Source organism: Epargyreus clarus, unplaced genomic scaffold, assembly GCF_041222505.1.
Source record: "Epargyreus clarus isolate Ecla_fem2 unplaced genomic scaffold, WU_Ecla_fem_2.2 ptg000007l, whole genome shotgun sequence".
NCBI lineage: Eukaryota > Metazoa > Arthropoda > Insecta > Lepidoptera > Hesperiidae > Epargyreus > Epargyreus clarus.
The window spans coordinates 18,060,599-18,074,526 of NW_027332215.1; the positions used below are offsets into that span (position 1 = coordinate 18,060,599).

The window sequence follows — 13,928 nt, forward strand, 5'->3', positions numbered from 1 at the left end:
TTGATGCCTTGGTTGTTATTTTTGACTTTTCTCTTTTTATAATGTATTATAATGTACTATAAACAGAATATTACGTTTTATGTTAAATTGTGTGTAAAAAGAACAAACAAACAATTTGTGTCATCGATTTTATATTAAATTATTTAATAAAATTAAATAATATTATAAACACTTAATAAATACATAAGTGACATTAAGCAGTTTCAACAACCTAACCAATCGTATGTAGGCAATATAAAAACATACTCGTATCATTATCCGAAAAAAAAAACAATATTTCTGTTGTTAAATCGTGAATTTGCCGCTGTCTTATTTCTTATCGTAAAATAAAGTATTTAAATTTGACCTTGAAAATAAAATTTTGTGTATAGATTGCTTAGCACATTTCTAATAAGAAGACAAAATTCGAAAATTCAGATTAATCGGATATATGGACTTTTTGAAACTACACCCCTTCAGCCAATATGCTATGCTACTAACTCCATCCTATCCTAAATATTATTAAAGGTAAAGTTTGTGAGGATGGATTGATGTATACACCTTATAAGTACATGAGAATAACATGTAGACTTTTTTTATAATATAGGAGTAGCAGACGAGCATGCAGTCCACCTGATGGTAAGTGGCTACTGCCACCCACGGGCATCTGTAATCAACCCCAGATAGGATTAGATATTCCTACCTAAGGTTTGACACAGATGCGCTGATACCCCTCAGGTCTAAGCTGGAACTCCTCGGAAAAGTATGTCTCTCATACCACACCCTTTAATCCAGAACACAGTAGTGCTTAACACAGCTGTTATTAGGCAGAAATAGGTGTGGCGGGGGTGCCGCCGGAGTCAAACCACAAAGAGTTCTAAGACCTTCAAAAACTCTATCTGAAGCCACTTACATAGTCGCATCCAAATGTTTCCGCAGAACGCAAGAACTACTTCACGCTAGGAACATGTGTGGCGGTGGTGCTCCTCGAATTGTAGTGTTTGTTACACCTTTACCTAACATTAAAAAACTTTCAGCACTTTTTCGTAAATCAGCGAAATATGGCGAATGGGGAAGGAAAATAGTTTTAGTTCTATTCAGTTTAGTTAGAAAAAATTAAACATATGTTAAATGTTTTTACGTTCCGTTTGTTAAGCGAGTTAATACCTATACCTAATGAAAACCTTGCAATCGCGTCGAAAAGTTGTTTCAGCTACAAAATAAATCTAGTAAACAGGTACCTACATTCGCAGTTATATTAATTACATCTTAAGTTATGCCTAACGTTTACATAACAGACAAACCACTGCAGGTTTCAAATTTGAATAATAAACTATTTTCGTAACGTATTTATGATTTTAACATAAATGCAAACTTGCAAATTCGCATTACAAATCAAATCAAATCAAATCAATTTTTTTTATTCAAAATAGGTTCTTTACAGATCACTTTTTGAATGTCAAAGCAACTACCACCACTTCACAAGGTGTTTCGTTATGGAGAAGAAGCGGCGAAAGAAACTCCATAACACACATCTTTTTAAAAAAAAAATGTTTTTGACAATGTTAACTTAACGTAATGGTACATGTGGAGCTGGAGCTAATTCAGACCACACCGTTTTGTCAGTCAAATAATCACTTACTTTATAGTACGCTTTTTTACATAGCGTTAGTTTAACGACATGTTTAAACTTTTTTTCTGTGAGATTCAAAATGTGGTCGGGTATTTTATTGTAGTAGCGAATACAGTTGCCCACGAAAGATCTAGCCACCTTACATAATCTATGTTTAGGAATTGCTAATTTATTTCTATTTCTGGTATTAAAATTATGGTGGTTACTATTTTTTTCAAACATATCAGTGTGTTTTCTTACATTCATAATATTTTCATAAATGTATTGACTATGCACCGTCAATATATTAATAGTGGGAAACAGTTCTCTTAGGGACTCACCACGCCGCAGACTATATATTGACCTTATTGCTCTTTTTTGAATAGTAAATATAGAGTCTATGTCAGCAGCACTGCCCCACAGTAGAATGCCATAAGACATAATGCTGTGAAAGTAACTGAAATAGACAAGTCTGGCAGTGGGTATGTCTGTTAACTGTCTAATTCTTCTGACTGCAAAAGCTGCAGTACTAAGTCTGCTGGACAAAGCAGAGATGTGGGGACCCCACTGGAGTTTAGAATCAATGGTAATCCCCAAGAAAACAGTTTCATTGACGAATTGCAAAGTCTCACCATTTAGAGCGACATTCATCCCCGTACTCCTTACATTTGGTAGCATAAATTTAATACATTTAGTTTTATTAGAATTTAAGAGTAGGTTGTTTGCATCAAACCAGTTCTGAATCCAGCAAAGAGTTTCATTAATATCGTTCATATCCTGTGATTGTCGTTTTACTCTAAACACCAAGGAAGTGTCATCAGTAAACAAAACAACCTCAGATAAATCCTTTACTACATTTGGCAAATCATTTATATAAACTAAAAATAGAAACGGACCTAGGATGGAGCCCTGAGGTACACCTATTTTAATATTAGAACCTGCTGATAATGCTCCATTTACTTGCACTCGTTGGACTCTATTGTTTAAATAAGAATTTATCAACTTTAGAGAATTTCCCTGAATACCATAATATTGTAATTTTAACAATAAGGTTTTATGATCAACACAATCAAAAGCTTTAGACAAGTCACAAAAAATACCTATAGCATCATGTGCTTGTTCCCAACAATCAAAAATATGTCGCAGCAATTGAACACCAGCATCTGTGGTAGAACGGCCTTTAGTAAAGCCAAATTGCTTTTGATGTAAAAGATTATTTAGTTTAAAATGAAGCAACATTTGGTGTAAGAGGATCTTTTCAAAAATTTTACTTAGAACAGGCAGTACTGAGATGGGTCTATAATTGTTGGGATCTTTAGTATCACCTGCCTTAAACAATGGAATTATTTTGCTATGTTTCATTAAATCAGGGAAACAGCCCTGATCAACACACATATTAAAAATAGTGACTAAGTAGGGAGCTAAAGTTTTAATGACTGATGTACAAACTTTTACTGACATTCCCCAAGTGTCCTCTGTATTTTTAACAGTTAATTCTTTAAAAGCTTTTAATATGTCATTAATTAAAATATGTCTAAATTTAAATTTAATGTGACACTGACTTAAATTCTCTGTAATTTGTTATTCACCGCAGATCGCAACGTTCAATTTCTAATATCATTTTTATTTAAATATTTATTACGGAACAGAATTGAGGTAAATATATAAAAAATACATAAATAAAACATCTCCTAAATATGTACTTGTGTACAACTAATTATATCTTTAGATTATTGCATCAGAAATATTGCATTTTGTATATGCGGTAGGTAATGTGTACCTATAATTTTTCCCCTGTAACCCTCCGTGTGGAAGTTCAAGTCGCACTTAGCCAATCCTCTTTTTATTTCTGTTCTTACAGACGGCACCTATAGGATAAGTCAGGCAATGCGCAAGAAGTACAGACGCGACGTGTACGCGATCATGAATGTCTTGGAGCGTATGCTGGAGCGGCCCATACGAGACCTGGACGACGTCGGCACATGTCATGTGTTTATATACTTAGAATAAGATAGCTATATACACTCACGACTTACATTCATTTCCGGCCTATACTTTAAAAACTAAGTAAAATGAAAATGAATAAAGTAACGTTAAGAAAAATGTTTCATTATCATATTTGTTGGAATATAGCAAAAACCCAAGCCTCTCATAATGTATAATATTCAAGAAGGTTGTATATGATAAAGCTGGCAGCTGAAAAACATATATTTTTCTTCTTCTGATTTGTCATTCTTGTCAATGATTCGATATAATAAAAAGTATCTTTTTGGAGTGAATTTTATTTTATTATATTTCATAGTTTATTTTCTCGTTCTCCTGTGGCCCAGGCTACGCTATCGTAAAATATTGAAAAATATAGTCATCTACTAAGTATAAAATTTATGTAAAAATTCAAACATGGAGTCGCGGAAGAAAAAGACACATGAAAAATGTTTGATGGCGAACGGCGATGGCAAACAATAATATATAAGTGTCTAAACCAATACCGTCTACGGCGAAAACAATAATGGATGACTTAAATAAAATTACGAATGGAGAATTTTGGCTACACAATTATTTTACTGCGTAAGAAACAACTCAATTTGGAATTGCGACCAGATATCAAACGCTGATACAACTTATTTTAATGATTGAGTAATATGATCACTAACTTGGTGCTAAACTTGATTAAATGGATCAATGGATGAAATGGATTGACGGAATGCACATAATTCTCATCTTTTAGATTCAATGAATACATTCAAAATGTTTAAAGTAAAATTGAGACCTGAAACAACTGAACTTCAAATATCACACGCTTGTAAAAACATAAATTTTAATATAGAAAAATGTGTAAACTACTACAAGAATACTTACTACATCATGCAGATACACAAGCTAATATGAATTTTTATCATGGAAACTGTTGGTGTAAAAATTATATTTTTTGCGATCTGAACCCGTCGCTATTACTGATGCTAACTGATGCTACTGATTACTGTCATTATATCAAGTACCTAATTGCAACAAAATGGAGACAGTAGTAGCTATATAACAGTAAATGCATTGGAAACTGAAATTAAAAATAAGGACAGTTTCGCTTTTTTTTTATGTCTTCAAAATGAAATTTATTTGATTTTTGTTCCAAGTCTAACCCTGACACTTGTTTTTCTTTTAGATTTGAAAACTCTGATCACTTTGAAAATACAAAGGAATTATATGTGTCAAGTGACAGACTACGTTTAAAATTGGAGGAGCTAAAGATTTGGTAAAGGTCAAAAACAAAGAATTTAAAATTCTATACTGTTCACCAAAAGTTCTGTGGAACTTTAGTTGTATGGAACTTAAGCTGTACCTATGCAGCTTCTTAGTAAATCGAATTGAATAATAAAAGGTATGTGCCGGTTATTAAAAAATGAAGGCCATATTTATAAAAATAGTAAATGTCTAATATGTAGTATAAAGGATGATAGTATCATTATTTTTTCATAAAATTATAGATCACAGTATAAAATAAACTTAATTCAAAGTTAGAAATCGTATTAGTTATGGCACAAACGGTCATTTGAATAAACAGAAATTAAATTTCAATAGGAGTGATAGCCTAATGGTTAAGAAACTCGACCTGTCTAAAGAAGGGTCCAAGGTTCAAATCCCAGGCAATCACCTCTGAATTTTTTCAAAGTTATGTGTGTATTAGAAATTAATTATTACTTGCTTAAAAGGTGAAGGAAAACATCGTGAAGAAATCTTTTACACCTGAAAGATTTATATAATAAAAAATCTGAAAGGTATGTGAGTCTACCAATACTCACTTGGCTAACGCGATGGATTATGACCTAAACCTTCTCATTCTGATAGGAGACTCATGCCCAGCAGTGGGACAATAAATGGGTTGATGAAGTTTGAATATTTTTTAAGATTTTATTATTAACCGTCATGTGACAATCTTGAATACTTATATGTAATCTGTGATCTTGAATTTCTGAAAGTCAAGACTGACCAGCTAATGGTAAAAAAAAAAACATTTTTTTTTTATTACTCACTGTGATGTTTGCGATTCGATAACGTCGACTTCCTTTGATGACAAAAATTGTCTTTATATTACATGTATTTTAAATGGGAAATAAGTATCATTTTAAAAGTCTAAAAGTGAAAATGTATCCTATAGGACCATTATTCATTTAAATTATGAAAATGATCAAGAATATATTTCTGAAATAATGAACTTAAGGAATTTTTGTTGGCAAGATAATTATGTATCATTAAAATTTACCTTATAAAACACAATAAAATGGTGAAACAGAGCAAATGAATCGTATATTAACCGAAATGGTTGTAAATGCGAAATTAAATAAAGCTTTTGGGGTGAAGCTGTTACAACAGTCATATACCTACTTATATTTATAAAAATATATATATTCCCCACTAAAGCTCTGATAATAAATAAATAAAACACCATGTAAATTGTGGCAAGGTAAAAACAAAATTGATCATATGAAAATGTTTTGGTGCTACTGCTACGTTCGTAACACAGCTAGCAAGATTAAAGATAAAAATATTTTAGATCCAGTCTAGTTGGTAAAGATTTTAATGGATATACATTATTAAATATTAAAAGTAATGAAATGTCCATAGCTGCTAAGCAGATCATGTAGTTAATGAATTAAATATTGAAAATAATGACAACAAACATTGAGCATTACATATCAATATAAAATTTAGAAAGCCTGACTCTGATTCGGCGAAACTAATTGAAAGCTAACAACAACATTCCTTAAATGATAATGCGTCAACAAATAACTACTAAATTCTTGATCAATCCCTGAATTATTATATACGGATGCACAATCCTGATAGCTGATCTTTATTAAGTACTTTGCAATCATTACCTAAATAATTTAAAGGTATTTTAAGGTGCCTTATAAATGGTAAAAAGCAGTACAAAGTGAAATTAAGCCACAAAGGAGCAATCAAATCTGATATTTTGTCTACAGACCTAAATATGTTAACATTATTAGTTGCAAGTGGGTATTTACCACAAATAATAATGAACTAAGTAGGTAAATCAGCAAAAAATAACAAAGCTCGTTTAGTTGCTCGAAGTTTCACTAAGAAATTCAGTTTCAGTAAGAAATTTTACAGGATTAAGATGTAACGTTCGCACCAATAGCCAGATTTATTATCTTTAGATATGGATAGATTTATTATTCTTTGTAAATCAGTGTGATTTAAATGTACGAAACCATATGGACGAAAAGACTACCTTCGTAAATATCATTTGATAAAATTAGAAAATAATATTATAATGGTTTTCATACAGATAATATTTATATGGTAGTACCAGAAGGTATATTTGCCTAAAGATAATAAAGTCAGTAAAGTAAATAAAAGCTTTAAGGGCTTAAAACAGACATATCGGCTTTGGTTCGAACGTCTTCATGTTATACTTAAATATAGGGTATAAAAACTCTTAAAGGTACATTCTCATGCGGATAGATGCATGTAGATAAATGTTTAAATATACCTATATAAGATAAAATAATATGGATAAGAATAAATGTATAGTCCTATGTATGTAGATGGTTTAATAATATCAACAAAATAAGGATTATAAGTTTGCAAAAACATGTTAATGCAAATAATTTATATTACTAATACAAAAAAAAAAAAATATTGATATAGATGTTGAAAGAATAGCAAATACAATATCACTAAATCAATCTACTAATGTGTAAAATGTGTTAAAAAGATTCTATAATTGTATTTTATCCTGATCACTTTTTCTTATAAATTAATCAGTAATAAATTCTGACTTATACCATGGTGCACATTGTAGAGTCAAATAAAAGTAGTATTGTAAAGAAATGTAAAAGTAAATGTACGCAATATTTTTTGTACGCATCCAGATTTTGGTCTTAAATGTGTAAATGTTTAATTCATCTTTTAATGTTATGTAAAAGATATGAATAGTTAAACCTAATCAATGAAAGCTGTAATTATAAATAGTTAATTATTGCTTATGTGGACTCTGACTGAGGAACTGAGAAAGCGACGAGACCCACAAACATAGTATTAGAAACTATTTGTTCAAAGTAATTAAAACTGCATAATTTCGTGAAACACACGAAAACAATGTGGCTACTGTCGCAGTCTCATCAGCTAAAGCAGAATATGAGTATAAGGTTTTGTTTGAAGTTTTCTTTGTATATTTGACTGATAAAACGATGTGGTCTGAAGTATCTTCAGCTCCACATGTGCCATGGTTAAGTTTGCCATTGTAAAAACATTTATATTTATTTTAAAAAGATGTGTATTATGGAGTTTCTTTCGCCGCTTCTTCTCCATAACGAAACACCTAGTGAAGTGGTGGTAGATGTAATGACATTCAAAAAGTGTTCTGCAAGGAACGTATTTATAAATTGTTTTATACTTGAATTTTTGAGGGAGGCTGTTGGAATATAGCAAAAACCCAAGCCTCTCATAATGTATAATATTCAAGAAGGTTGTATATGATAAAGCTGGCAGCTGAAAAACATATATTTTTCTTCTTCTGATTTGTCATTCTTGTCAATGATTCGATATAATAAAAAGTATCTTTTTGGAGTGAATTTTATTTTATTATATTTCATAGTTTATTTTCTCGTTCTCCTGTGGCCTATTCCCAACAATATTAATTGTGTTTTGTAAGTTAAATCTCTAAAAATACTTAGTAACAAATTATTAACAAGTAAGATTTCTAGCGTTTAACACTCCTATTTTTAGGTAGAAATAGTGTGGTGGTGTGGCAGGTTTGAGCCACAAGGGTTTCTATTACCTTCTATATAATAGAATGTAAAGTGTCTCCTCGCCTTGCAGGAAGCCTTCAACGTGACAACGCGGTACGAGCTGCCCGTGAGCAAGCAAGACATGGAGCAGGAGGACAACCTGCAGTACAGCTGGCAGCAGCTGCAGGCCACCGCGCTCGCGTCGCACGTGCAGCTGCTGACCATGCAGCCGCAGTTCGAGGACGACCTCGAGAGCAACCTCGACCGGTTCAAGGAGGATAACACGGAGTACTGTCATGAGTACAGGCGCGCGGGACCAATGCAACCAGGGCTAAGTCCCCGGGAAGCGTCTGATCGGTTGATAGATTGACAGATGGCGCTACAATTTGCGAAATAATATTTTACTATTACATTCCTATATTATTATTCCAAAATAAATGTACTTGCAATTCTATTTTTTTGACATTTTTTTTCATAAAATGCTCTACATGAAGCAGCTGAAGATTATTATTATATATTTTGATGTTTTTCGACTTAATTAATATTTTTAGTTAATTCATACACAATATAGGTAATTTATTTATTCGGCAAGTAACTTATAAAATGTCTCTTATTTTGGAGAGAAAACGTGAATTTTTATACACGTATGTATGATATTCTACACGTCGGGAAGATCAAATAATATCTTAAGCAAATTAATTTAATGATAATAATTTGTAAGCCTTACAAATTATATTAAAAACAACAAAATATATAGAAAAAGAAATATTGATAGTCGCAAGTCTCGTACCAGGCATCGAACGCGAGCCTCCCAGAGAGAAATCCTTCTTGGATTCGCATCGACATCGTCATCGCGTTAGTCATATCTCGTATGGTCTAGTGGCCAGGATACCTGGCTGTCACCAGGACGCCCGGGTTCGCATCCCGGTACGGGAGTGATTGGAAACGAACGGTCTATTTTTGTATTTAACACATTTTTTCTTAATTAATTTGTTTAGCATTCCCCGCTACCTGTCGTGCAGGCATAACACTTCTAGCGACGTGTACGAAGGTCTAGCTCTGCATGAACACAACTCTACTACCACCACACAGATGGCGCTGCAATATGCGAAATAATATTTAACCATTGAATTGCTCTATTGTAAGTGCAAAAAAATGTACTTAATTATGCACTTAATTTAACGCGCGCGTTTAACCGAAAGTTTGAAACCGCAAAATAATGTAACACATTGCTTTTTATACAATTGCACGCATTTGTGACTTTTTTCAGTGAGTGATTTAAAAAACGTAAATTGTTGCATTTCGATCGCGGTATGTTTAGCGCGTTTTTTTGTGACCTGTATCCTTAGTATGAGTGTTTACGTTTTTACAAAAATGACTGTTTTGGTATTTGTTTACGTATTTGCCCATACATGTCCAATCAGCGCCCGTAGTGGCTGTATCAGAGCTGATGTACTAAGGGTAGGTACTGTTCGGCAGAAATCCGTGATGATACTGAAATAAAGTTAAGCTAAAAGGCAACCGCAGTGCGTGTTCGCATGCGTTTTTGCGGAGGTCGATGCACACGACAGTAATGTAACCACCCCCACCACTCTATAGGAACACTTAAAAATGTGATGCATCTTAGTCTTTCATTGCTTTATAGTTTTAAAAGGAAAGTTTTCAAATTTTGAAATTTAAGGGTACTTTAGTAACTCTTCGTTTTTTAATGTGCTACTATTAAGGAATTTACACACTGACATTTAAAATTAAAGATATTTGGGAATATATCTCGTTATGCTGTGGCCTCACGATCACTGAATATTCAGGATCCTAGCTTTATCGAAAACAAAGATAAAGGTTGAAATGAAAATGCCCCGAATAAATATACTATATGAAGCTTAAATTACTCAGTTTACTCATATCCCGTATGGTCTAGTGGCTAGGATACCTGGCTTTCACCCAGGAGGCTCGGGTTCGATTCCCGGTACGGGAGTTCTGCATTTCTACGTAATTTGCTTTTTTTTCGATACGATAAACAAAACATATTACAAATGTATGTAAAGTTTAGGTATAAGTGATGATAACATAAATATGAATATAAATTTTCGCTTTATACAGAAATCAGTTCATTTTGGTGCAACCTATAATAATAAACAAATATATAGTATAAAAGTAATTGTTTATAGGTAAGTGGAAGGAAGGGTGATTTTTATTTGATATTTGATGCAGCAACGTAAGTTTAAACCTTAATGAAATATAAAAAATATGCTTCATCGTATTCCCCGCTATCTGTCGTGAGGACATGAAACTCCTAGCGACGTGTACGAAGGTCTAGCTCTGCATGAACAATACTCCACCACCACCAGACAGATGGCGCTACAATTTGCGAAGTAATATTTAACGGTTCAATTACTTTATTGTAATCGCAATATACATGTATTTGTAGTTCTATATACAGAGTGAATTCTTCAAATAGGCCGACAGGGCCAAATCCGAAACTATAAGGATTAGCGAAAAATGCTAAAAGGAGTTACGAGGCCGATTTTGATAAAAACTAAAACTACATCATTAGTTTTTTTTAAATATCTTTTTCATTAGCCGGGAATCGAACGAGTTCATTTTGAAAAAAAAATACACATTTATATGATTCCAATATCTGATAGTTTCGCTTACACAGACCTAGATATAGGTCTGTGGTCGCTTATAATGATCAAATTCTGGGAAGTAATGTTATGTGACAAATTGAAGGAAAAGGAAAATTTTAAAGAAAATACATATTTTTCCATACATTGCCATACTAATCCTCAAGGATTATACATAACAAATGATTTTTTGTATAATTCTTTAGAAACATACATAAGTCATACCATTGAAGAATTTGTTGGTTAATCAACTAATTATTCGATGTTATGACCATGACATATGGCTTAGTATGAGAAAGTAATAGTTTGACAAATAAGTTACCGCCGTTTTTAGGATTTATTTTTTAATCAAAATAGATAGATTAAATAGTAAATTCTTATGGTTTGTTGTTTACAACCTCGTTTTAACGTTAAATATGATTTTCTATATCTCTTTGTTTAGTAATCACTCGGCTTTGACTCGAAAAAGTCATTCTCACAAATTTTCAACTTTACATCTGTATTAAACGTAACTCCGCCCATAGCAAGTTAAATCTATTATAATGGCCCTAAAAATAACCTTAACTAAGTCGGACATCAAAATATAAATTCTTGGAGAACAAAACGTCCGTTTCGTATGATTTGAAACATTGAACCAAAAAAATCGAACTATACTATACTTACGAATAGCCAAATTTAGCCCAAACTCGAGTGATTTACTAAGAAATGAACCATGCACCTGCTGGCTTCATCATCAGATCAGTTCCAAGATGTCAAATTATGGTATTGTCATTCAAAATACATACATGTACGAAGTTTCACTTCGAACCGACCATTCAAAGTAGGTATAAATTGACTTAATAAATTGTATTACTTTGTTTACTAGTTAGTTACTCATTTGTTTTTTTACAAATGAAGAATGATATTTTTAAGTGTGTAATTAGGTAATAATGTGATTTAGTACTGCCTGACACGTTGTGAGTCGGTAGAAACCGCAATTTAAATAACAACTCCATCATTACGTTTTAGTTGGTTTCGGTCCCTTTCATGCAAAAACGGCCTTAACTTTTTTCTCCAACTTTACATAGTAAGTGTGGTACCTTTTTGAAATTTTTATTAACTCGACATATTTTTTTGCGCAATGTACACTTATCCGTCCTTATGTACGTCCAGTACATTTTTTTTCACCGCGACGAGTCAAAGTTGAGGGAAAAATAGTAAAAAAAATAAAATCTAAAAATACCCGTTTTGTTTTCATGGTTCCTTTACATCTTCTAAGCAATTTACATTTCAGTATGATAGACTAACTATCTGATAGTATTTAACAGAAAAAATAAACACTGCATCACCAAATTTGTACACGCAGTTACTGAAAGAAGATGAAGAGTGCTGAATTTCTTAAAAAATCTAAAACAAATGATAGTGCAAAAACGGTGCCACTTTTACTGAGGTATTTTTTTTTCCTCACCTATGTTCTCCCCAAGTTTGTCGTAGTACTTACGGGACACCCTGAATAATTTACGTTATAAATAAAAAAAAAAAACTATTATTAAACAATGCTAAAATAATAAATAATAAAATAGGGAATAAAATTAAAAAAAACTAAAACATCAAAATTTGAAAGTAACAGGGTAAATTTTTTTTAAAGTCATATCAAAAATTATTAAGAATAGAAAAAAAAACGTAAAAAAAAGTAAGAAAAAAAATGTGTTCACCTGCTAATGCTCCCGGGTGGATTTGAACCACCGTCTCCCAGCTTCATAGCCGAGTGCGCTAACCATTACACCACGGAAGCTACGTAAGCATTGGGCAAATTAGCCTACAGTATAGTCAATTTCAAATGAACCGACTTATTTAGTAAACGTGCAGACTATTACTTGCAAATTTTATATTATTCTATATTATATAATATATCATTTGATATGACCTCCAAAAAATATTATTTCGTAAAAATTGATAAGTGTAGTATAATTTCGTTTTATGTGCATCAGTTACATTTTTAAACGCGGATGAAACCGTGGGCACAGCTAGCTACTCATATGTATATTCATATTCGGCATCCCAAACGTAGTCATATGTAAAAAAACGGCACCCTAAAAAGTAAGTTTGATTTTTAATGTTATCGGAACACGAATTCTTTTTCACTTCAATTCAATTTCTATCGTCTCAGTGAAGTCGTGATTGTGATGTATTGATTCGATTAGATTAAAGATGAACATTTTTAATAAAGGCTAAACAATTGAACTTACTTACTTCGTAAGGAAAAATCAACCCCTTAGACTCCTTAGAGGGTAAAATAATGGTTAAAAGTTCATTTGAACAACCGTCAATTTTGAAGCAAAAACTATTCTTTTGGCTCGACTTGGCGGAGGCACTGCCGTGCCTCCAGATAAAATGTTGTATCAGGCTTGTTGGATAAATAAAAATAATGAAATTTTACCCCTAACGAGGTTATATAATCACCGGATAGATCTTTTGTAGATCGTAAATGGTGGTTTTTCTTTTGCGAAATAGTAAGACGTTTAAAAAAATATTAAACCTATCGAGTAGGGTATCAAAACAAAGGAAATTAAATGGGTATAGGCTCAAAAACTACTGGACCGATTTTAAAAGTTATTTCACCATTCGAAAGCTACATTATCCACTAGTAACATAGGCTATATTATATATGAAATATATTTAATAAATAGATTTTGAGGCGGTACAAAGTTTGCCTGGTCAGCTAGTTACCTATATTTCTAGTATTATTAATACAACCTGTACAGTACACAACCATGTTATAAGTTAAATCTAATTATTTACACTTTTATGAATAACTTTTTACAGATTAATTTACTTAAAACAATTTAAAAAAAAACATGATATAATATGTGGGTCCCTAGTAGGCGACAGGTTGACTGACATTTTGTTTTAGTTGAAATTTACCTAGTAGTAGTATAGTACCCAGTAGATTAAGTATCTAGTATTAACATAAAAATTAAAAAG

At 32.2% G+C, this 13,928-nt stretch overlaps 1 non-coding gene across 1 annotated transcript; it reads left to right on the forward strand.

Moving 5' to 3' along the window:
• Positions 1-10,243: 10,243 nt before the first annotated feature.
• On the forward strand, positions 10,244-10,315 carry TRNAE-UUC (transfer RNA glutamic acid (anticodon UUC)). The gene has a single exon. It is a non-coding gene; the product is annotated as a tRNA-Glu (tRNA).
• The last annotated feature ends 3,613 nt before the right edge of the window (positions 10,316-13,928 follow it).